A 9,901-nucleotide genomic window follows, 5' to 3' on the forward strand; every position below is an offset into this window, starting at 1 on the left:
TGTAAGCACCAATGCTAATGTGGCAGCACTGAAGGACTGGATTGGTGATGCTAACAGACCTGTGGCATTAGGCCCTCCTTCAGGCTGGAGGCTCAAAAAGCTTTTGGTGCTTCTCAGGGCTTTTGCCACCTCCTGTATCCTGTTTTTTCAGTTGAGTTGGTTACTTAGATAATCCTTCCTTTCTTCCATTGCTTTCAGTGTTCTTGCTCTGCCACTGTGCTTCTGTAAGCTAGTTTCCCAGTCATTCCAGATTACATTACCTGAAGTCTTGGGAATGCGTGTGATTTTGATGAGCTCAGCCTTAAGCATTGCTTGCTGATGTTGACAGTTGGTAAGATTATAGAGGACTCAGACAAGTGAAAAAAAAAAACTTTGTCTCAAAGATCTCTAGTGTCCCTCATATCTCCTATTGTCTCTTTTCTTCCCAAGACATACTTTCTTCCACATGAACCAAATTCATGTTACAGAGGTGAGTTTTTATTTGCAGTTTTTCCTTTCCACAGAAAATGAGGTAAGAAGCGTAAGATAGCAGTAGCAGGCCAAACTGCAAGACTTTTCAGACTTCTAAGGTGTCAAGATCCAAACATACATTTAAAGAAGTGGATCATCCATATTTCATTTCCTAGTGACACACATCTGTCAGTTTTCTTTTTACTGAGCCAACACTTAAAATTAGTCAAAGCTTTCAACTACAATAGTCACACTGCAGAATAGCTGGGCTCTATGTGAGGGTGCGTTTACTACCAGAGATTATCAAAAGCGTTGAAGCATTTTGAACATCCTTTAAAGCCAGTGTAAATACAATTGTGTCATAATCTTTTCTTGACTGTATTAGGAGTTTCTGAACATTAAGTCCAGGCTCTCAGTGCCCAGATTTGGGGCACTAGTCAGTCTGCTTGAGAATGTAGTAAATTTGCTGTGCTTATAAACTGATCTTCCCAAAGAAAGAGTATCAGTCTCCTCTCTCTCTCTTTTTTTTTTTTTTTTTTTTTCCTCCTGTATCCTAGATTTATCTTAATTTCAGAAATGTATAGAAAATGTTTTTCATTTTCTGACTGTGCATTCTTCTATTCTGTGCAAGTCCACCAGTAGAATGAATTACTACTGGTGTTCTTGCTCCTGAAAGTAACATGGACACTTTAGCTGGACTGGCAGGATGTTGATACTTACTGGTATGTCTTGTATGCAACTACGCCAAAAGTGTCATTTTTCTAAATTAAAATATAACTTTTCCATTGAAGTCTATAATATTTTTTCCCCTGAGAAAGCCAAGCTATACAGTGGATGTTATGTCTCAGTATTTCCAATAAATTAGGAAACAATTGCCTGGGCAAGTATTTTGATCCTTTTTATGCCCTCATCCTCCACCCCCTTAATTTATAATTTATTTATTTGGGTAATGTTTCCTGTAAAAGTTGGCATATTCATTAAGTATTGTGTGTACTTTCATTTACACATCAAAGAACCCCTTATAATGCTGCAGTCTTTTGAGCAGTTACAAATGTAAACGCATTAAAATCAGCACAAGTCTTTGCAAAACTGGAGCTGAGAGAGCTTCCAACACTACTTTTGTCCCTCTATGTCATGAATGGTTTCCACTAGGATATGAGACCAATCGTGATAAGCATAGCTAGTTTCATTGAAGTATAATGCACACAGTACTAAATTTTGTTATAAATCCTTATTCTGTAAAATTCAAAATTATGTTATTTTTCTGCAGGCCTGCAGTCCTGGTGGAAACAGTAGAAATAAAAATGCATCCAATATATTGATGGTGTTTTAGAACAAACTACCTTCTCTCTGGATGAAGTGGCTGCTACTGTGAAAATCAGTACACACTCTCATTTATTGTGTATTGGTACTTAGAGACCACAGCCACCTCTCTACTCTCAGAATAACAGTAGACTGTTAAGAATTGAATGACTTAATGATAATCACACAAAATTATTGCACTGTATTTTAATGGGTGTACATAGGGGTCTGTTTATAAGTGATTTAATGCTTTCTTGTTAGGAGTGTATTTCCCATGCTACTTGTAGTTGAAGTCCACCAATGCTTTTTTTTTTTTTTTTTTTTTTTTTTTTTTTTTTTTTGAATAGGCCATGTCACTGCTACATGCAATTTGTTTGGAAAAGATGACCTCTTGTATCATCCAGTCTGCTGATTCCCTCTGTTCTTTAGCATTATAAACAGCTGTTGTATTCTTGCAGAATTTTATCTTTTGAAATTACAGCTGTTTTGATAACATAGAAATTAGAAAAACAAGAAAAAGGTGAAGCTAACAATCCTAAATTGTCACTGGAAATATTTTTGTTTTTCAAATGCAAAAACTGAAATGAAATGCTGAAACTACCTTAAAATGTGAATAAATTAAAAAAGTGTTCTGCAGTCCGAGCAATGTGAATATTTTGCCTGGTCAAAACTGAGCCATGCAGTACATTAATAAGGATAAGTATTTAGGTGCAACAACAGTCAACTTCCAGCAATGCTTTAAGAATGCTGTATTGAATGAGGGGTGTAGGACTGAATAAGTTCCTTCTAATCAGTGGAAAAAATGGTGTACATTGTAAGCAAAAGTTTCTGTGTTGTTATTGCTGTATTAGTTGGTAATGCTTTCTAGATTTCAGTGACTGACATTATATTGTAAGATGGCATTTTTATGGAAAAAAAAAATCAGTGTAAAACATTATCTAAAGTGTTTAATGACCACTTCAGTAATGATGTTTTTTCTGGAATATAAATACAATTCTGTCATCCTGACATTGTAATGCTTCAACATATAAGTGTATTATTTAGCAGGCTCAGAAGAAACCTCTGTGCATAGAGTAAGGATGGCTTTAGACATCTCAGTTACATTTTTACACATTTCAGCTTGTCGGAAGCATACTGGCAAATGTAATGTTCGTGTGGTGACTGAGGGGTGACTGAAAGATATATTATGGACCTGTCTCTCAAATGGAAGTGCAATATCTCACCCTTAAAAATGCAAGCAAGTAAGGCTGTTTGGATAAAGGCCAGCATATGTCCCAGTGGATTATTATTTCTATTTACTTAAAAAAAAAAAAAAAAAAAAAAAAAAGAGGAAAAGCTAAAACAAGAAACTTTCTTAACTTTTTTCCACTCTGTTTTCTTGAAGTAAATAAATGCTGTAGAGAAGTTTTAAAAAAGCTTTTATCAGTGAAATAAATTAAAAAAAAAAATCTTTACCCTTGCTGGTGTGTAATGTTCCTATAGCAGTTCCCCAGTCATTTTGGTGTGATTCTAAGCAAATAACTGATTCTAAGCAGATGCTACAGCAACTGCTAATGTTCTCCCACCTGGATCATAATTCCCTAACAATGGGATAGGAGCAGAGTCCCTTAAAAGAAATAAAACCAAATTGCTCCACCATGTAAATATGCGATAAATTATTAAACCACACAAGGGTTTTATGGAAGTTTATACTTAAATGTTCTCATAACTCACACAGTTAATGAGCAAGGGACAAATAGTCAGACCTCGGTGCTATAATGTAACAGTAATAAACTTATGACAGATGAATCCTCACAGAAATTTGTCGAATGTCTGGGAAGGTTGTAAAACTAAAATATTTCAAAATCTTGTTTTGGAGAAGGGATGCAGGAAGTACGAGGAAAACTTGAACAAAAATACTCAGGTAAAGCCCTTAATGGCCAGGAAAATGAATAATTTTTCTGATTGCTGAACAGATTGCTGAATGTGGCAGTCACTGTAAGTGTTCTTGCATTTCTTTTGTAGTGAAATACTCATTTTAAGCTCTGAGGGTGGGATCTTAAAACTTACGAGCAAGGGGTTCTGATGATCACTTTCTGTGTTAAGATGTTAAGATGTCGGCAAATGATAAGGTTTCTGCTTCTGCAATAATTAGTTTTGATATTCCAACCCTTCATTTAAAGTATCTTCTGCTGCTTGTTAATGTAGTTTTTCAGGAAAACAGAGACAGATTTGTATGTCATTAAACTTTGTTCCTTTGTTCTTCCCTTCACTGGATTCCATCACAAACATCTTACAAATATGTACTTTGAAATTTTAAGATCTTTTAGTGTTTCTGAGGACAGTTCTGAGAGTTTCATTGTATTGGAGTTGGTGTACACCTAGGGAGACTTTTTGCCCCTTGGTTGTGTGTAGGGTGATTCCTTGTAGGGTGGTAAGTATTCCAATGAGGCTTCTTGGGTCAGCAGCTTCTGTGGTGAGTGCATGTTTGTGGTAATGATATAGATGCTGTATTCTGTGATTGCTCTTTTGTGGTGTTCATACTGCTTTTGGAGTCGTATTATTTGCCAGCGTTACTACTACCTTTCCATGCAGAAAACAAACAAACAAACAACAACAGAACACCCCAAACACTATTCAAAATGAGCTAATAAAAAGTGTCATTAGATCATTGTTTTAATGAATTCGTAATGGGACTGGTACAATTTGTACTGACAACTAATCAGCCTTTATCAGGAGGATACTTTGGATGAACTCTTGGACAGATACTGTACAGATCCTGTGTAAGGGATTCTGGAAAGATAACAGACAAAGAATTCAGGCGCTTCATTCTTTCAAGGTAAATCATCAGGAATCTGGATTTGCTGCCTTTCAGTTTGTTTCCAATGTCAAATGAACTGATGGGCAAGGATAAGAGCATTGTTTGCAAGTAGAAGGCTTCTTATTGGCAGGCCAGAGTGGTTTTGATTCAAGGGAATTTATTTAATGCCAGTCCAAACTAGACTTAGTGAGTCCAATACTAAAAACTTTTCAGTTCACATATTTAAATATGCAAATGGATATGCATAGGATAGGTATGTATGGGCTGAAAAAAGCACTCTTTCATTGGTTTATTAGCTATTTTGCTTATTAACATTGCTAGTCTTCAGGTATGTTCTTTTTTAGTGCAGAATACAACATGCAAAACTGGATTTATGTTTAACCCCAAGGTGACTCATATCTGCTGCTTTGTGTGGAAAGATCCTTTATGTTGCTGAGGTGTGTGGATGTGTTTTGTTAACATGAAGCTTTCCTACCTCTGTACTAGCCAGTAACAGTAATCGTAGTAATTCTGGGGATCCTAGGAAGCCTTAATGAACTTTAGCTCCTGTTTATTAATTAGGCATTAGTGCCTTGATGCCTCAATAAATGGCTTTGCAATGGGCTGGCTGTAAAAGCAGAGCAACCTTAATTCCTCCCTGGAGCAGTGCCAGCCTTGGCAGGAGGACAGTCTTGGCTGTCAGGAGCAGTGCTGTCAGCAAGGGTAGTGGTAAAAAAGCACAAAACCATGAACCTCCTGGCTCCTCAGTAGTCAGAAATCAGAAGGCAAATACCTACGAGGCAGGTGGGAATGTGATTTGCTTGAGGTGAATCTCTTGCTTTCTCTGGAGCAAAGGGTGCAGGACAGCTGGGATCCAGGATTCAGACCTCTGGTTTCTCTCTCACTCATCGATGGCACCTCATGTGTTAGCAGCATGTACAGTTTTGTGCCTTCTGATCTGGCTCAGCAGCCCCAAGGACTGGGTAGTCTCTCTGCAAGCTGACATCGAGGTTCTTGGCACTGCCAGCTGTAAAACCTGGGGGACCCTGGAGCTGGGGGCTCCTGCATGGAGGCCTGGTGGTCTCCATGGGGGACAGACTCCTGCTCTCCCAGCTGAGCTGGCACTGTGCTGGTTCTGGCCCAGGGAAAAGGGGTGGGGTAGAGGTCTGGGGGTCAGAGGCTGCTTTCATCCTGCAGAGAAAGGGCAGAGAATTTTAGTTAGAGCAAAGTTTGATACCAGTCTGTTCTCTCACTTCTGCAGCTGCAGTCCACAGCAGCTTTGGGACAGGGTCACCTTCAGTCCTTGAAATCCTCCCACCTTGTGTTTGCCATGTCCAGCTTTGAAGACTCTGCTACTAGAAATAGTAAGAATAACACTTAGTGCTTGTACAGGACTTCATATATTTAAATATCTTCACAAACTAACTAACTAAGCCTCACCAAGTCCTTATGAGGCAGGCATTTATTCCAACTGAGTGCATTCATAATTACAATATGCTAGACATAATCCTGCTGTCAATCAACATAATAGACTTAAATATCTAATTGAGTAGATTCCCCCAAGCAAGTTCAGTTTCTTAAGGCAGGTCTTCAAGTGGGGTTTAGCACAAGAAATTTAAGGAGCTGAGGCTTTAGCAGCTTTGGAGAAGAGGTGTCTGAGGCTCTACATAGGCAAAGTGGTGGAAACTTGTAAGCCTCCACGAAGCAGTTACTGCCTGAAGACTGTGTGTATCAGTTCTGCAGTCCTCACTGAGATTGTACTGCTTTGTGGAGTTTCCTTCATTTCCTTTGGGAGCAGGGAAGGAGAGCAGTAAGGGGGGTGGAGGGAGGGTGTTCTGTGCACAAGCAAAGGTGCATACTTCCTCATCTGGTCTCTTGTTCTGTTAGAGAATGACAGCTTCACTCCATGTCTTTCAGGAGGCCATCATGTAAGTTGCTTGAGGCTGACAAGCACCAAAACAAACATTTCATCCTGTAGTGTTGAATGGCAGTTAATATATGAAGTGTCAGTAGTTGGTACTCAAAATATGAAACATCTGTCTGGGACATGTGAGTTTAAGGGCAGTTGGCAACTGACTGACAGCAGCATTTTTGAGTTGCAACCACATAAATATATCAATGGACATTATAAGCATTATGTATAAGATGGATACATTGAACAAATAGAATTATTAGTCATTCTTTCTAATCAACCAAAGGTATTGTTCTGAGCTCTGGTCAGAAAATTACTGAACAGATTCACTAGATTTTGCGCAACCTATGTAGGACTCGTGCTTGGCTCCCTCTTTGCACTTCCCACTGTCTGGGACACTCCCCACATGCTCAGGTATGTGAGCTTGGGTGCTGCAGGTCCAGGTGGTCTACCACTGGGGTGTGGAGAAGGGAAAAATAGGTCACCTGAGCTGGCAAGGGTTGCCAAGAGAAACCCCTGGGCTTAAAGAGGTACCTAAGAACTAATTTGTCTCCCACAACCTCCCCTAGACCTTTTCTGTGACTCTCCAGGGGACTCGAAGGTACTTCAGGAGGAAACTGCTCCATCCTGTTTCAAAGTAAGATCCCTGTGGCTCCCCTGACAGTCACAGGCTAGCCTGTTCTTAAAAAGCTTGGAGAAAATGACCCCATGTGCTTTTCAGGCAATCAACAATAAACTTTGCTGCTCTTACTCTTGGAAAGACTTTTCTAATTTTCTAACTTTCAGTGCCTGATGGTTGTTCCTTCCAATTTCATCTCCTGGGATATGTGACATGGCTGCCTCATGCCTTTAGCTAGAAAATACTTGGGAGATGGGTAAAAGAGTTGACACCTTCAAGTCCTGTTCTCTGGTAGGTTTACTGTCAATTTCTTAGATGTTAACATTGGCTAGAGATGATCAAAACTCCAGTGGCATTGATATCTATGCTCAAGAGCATGTTTCCTCTTCTTGTGGTGCCTACACCTCATTTCACTACTGTCTGTAAGCTGAAATAAATTTCCAGGTTCAGTCTTGCTCCCCATTTTGCCCCAGCCTCATTCCTTTATGTGTGGCTGCAGCACTGTGGCCACGTAGAAACATTTATAGCCTAGAACATCATGGCAGGTGAAATACTTTGGAGACTGAGGATTTAGTGGCACTTTGTTCGAAGCTTTTAAGTACTTCACTTAGATAAGTACTATGAGCTTTCAGAAAAGGAGGTCTACAGAGACCTCACTATCATTAGTATTTAAAACACCTACTGTGGGGCAACATCCGGAGATCCTCTAGATCTCCTAACACCACAAGAACTCTTGTGGTGTTAGGAAACATACAAACAAGGTGTAAACTGCAGCTTACAAACCAACAAAAAATCCACCACCTTTACTCAAAATTTAACTGCTGAAAGTCCTAGAAATTTAACCTGAAAGCAGTCTTTGTGGAAATCTGTAGTGTTTTTTTTTTTTTTTTTTTTTTTTTTTTTTTTTTTTGGTATGCATTCTTTGCTACAATCTGCAAACCTGGCTTTAAAAAATAGATGTGGATGTAGCTGTAGATTCAAGCTGACAAGTGTTACAATATGAAATGCATTTCAGAGGGGAAAAAGTGACAATATGAAAAAGTATGTTTAAGAAAGAGTATAGCTTAGAATACTATATTAACCTGTTGAAAATATTGCTTTACATACTGTGAAATCAAGAATATTTATGTCAAAGTAAAGTACAATAATGTTACTGTGTTTTAGAAGCAAATGTTGCTCTAGTGATCACTCATTTCCTACACTTGAATGGTATTCTGGAACAAAAATATCTAAATAAATTCCCAGAGTTTAAAGCAGGAGACAGATAATGTGGTGTTCCTTCTTCCCTCCTTTTTTGATATATTTTTATGACCTTTCTGACATGAGGTTCATCAAACATCTGCTAACACCTGGGTAATGCTCTGAGTTTTCCATTAGTGTGTGCGTACCTTTTCAGTGGCTCTCTATAAAATTGAGACCTTGCAATTTTAGGAAATTAAAACTTGGCACTACATTTTGTCACTTAGCATATGCATGCATGTCCATGATGACTCTAATGCTTTTATGTATGTGATGTATTTTTTTTATTTTTATTTTTATTTTTTTTTTCCTGTGATGCTGACTTATTCCAGAAACTATGCTGCTCACAATATAAAACACTTCAGAAGATTTTTCCATTAACTAAAATGATACAGGCTCACAATGCTGCAGTCTCTTGAAGTATCTCTTGAAGTTAAGAGCCTTCTAGGTAATTCTAGCTTTCCTACAGCACTTTCAATATGTTAGCAGAAACCACCTCTTATGTTGTGGCTGTATTTAGGTGAAGGACATCCATGGGACAAACAGGGCAGGCAGAAGCTGGATGTATTTATTGCACATCTGTCATAGCTGTCCCAGGTAGGAACCGTGCAAACAGCCAGCTGGTTGGCTCACAGACGATGTAACCCTCTGCTTGAAAACTCACACACACCAAAAAGTGGAAAGTATAGGAAAGAGAAAAAAAAAAACAACAGGTGAAAAAATAGGCAAAGTATTGCATAAGCAACAGTTTTGTTGTTTTTTCATGGGCTACGGGCTAAAGGCAAAGGGGCAACCTGAGCTTGCACATCATCTGGTGCTGTTCAGCTCCTCCAAAACCTCCCCAGAGCAGCATGCTAGAAACACTGGAGTTTTATCATCCTTTACATCTGGCTCCTAGCACAGATACTGGGAATTACTTGTTAGATGGGTGTGCTCCTTTTTCGTCTTGATAGAGGTATGTTTTTTCCTCCTTCCCAAACATTTCAGCAGTCAGTAACACTTGTATGAATTATTTCCCTCCAGGCCACAGCTGAGTTATTTAATGTGTTCCTGATGAGGCAGCTTGAGAATACACACAGAAACCCCACCACACTCAGGACTGTATTCTTTGTGTAGGAGGCCCTTGAGTGCAAAAGCCCTAGCCAAAGTATGGGAGCTGTACACAAATAACTACTGATGGATATGTGCTAAACTCAATATTAACCCTCAAGGTCTCCAAAAGTTCAGAGAAACTTGCCGAAAGCCCACAGCACACCCTAAGTAGAAGCGAGCTCACTGTACTGTACTTTGGGATTTTATTCATTGCTCATTGACTGGCCGGGTTTCATACAGCACAGGGCTTTTACTCAGCTCTTCGCACAACTCTGAACTTCTGATTTTTCTTCGCCTGCAGGTATTTTGTTATGGTTTTGCGGGAAAACAGCCATGGCCGGGACAGGCCACCGGGTGGTGCTCTTAGTACAAGAATTTGAGAACTTGAGTGCAAAAAAATGTTGCTCCTGCCCGGGAACTGGCTTTACAGGAAGGGTTTGCTTTGGCTGCAGCATTAATTTACAAATGATCTTTGACATTAGCAGCTGTTTTTTTTTTTTTTTTTTTT

At 39.1% G+C, this 9,901-nt stretch overlaps 1 long non-coding RNA gene across 1 annotated transcript in view; it reads right to left on the reverse strand.

Annotated features, from left to right (window-relative positions):
* Positions 1 to 313: 313 nt before the first annotated feature.
* Positions 314 to 9,901, reverse strand: part of LOC118162503 — a 26,324-nt gene continuing 16,736 nt past the window's right edge. Inside the window, exon 4 of the long non-coding RNA XR_004748486.1 lies at positions 314 to 434. This is a non-coding gene — a long non-coding RNA (uncharacterized LOC118162503). The remainder of the gene's footprint in view (positions 435 to 9,901) is intronic.

The sequence above is a fragment of the Oxyura jamaicensis genome, chromosome 2 (genome assembly GCF_011077185.1).
Source record: "Oxyura jamaicensis isolate SHBP4307 breed ruddy duck chromosome 2, BPBGC_Ojam_1.0, whole genome shotgun sequence".
In the NCBI taxonomy this organism is placed as follows: Eukaryota; Metazoa; Chordata; class Aves; order Anseriformes; family Anatidae; genus Oxyura; species Oxyura jamaicensis.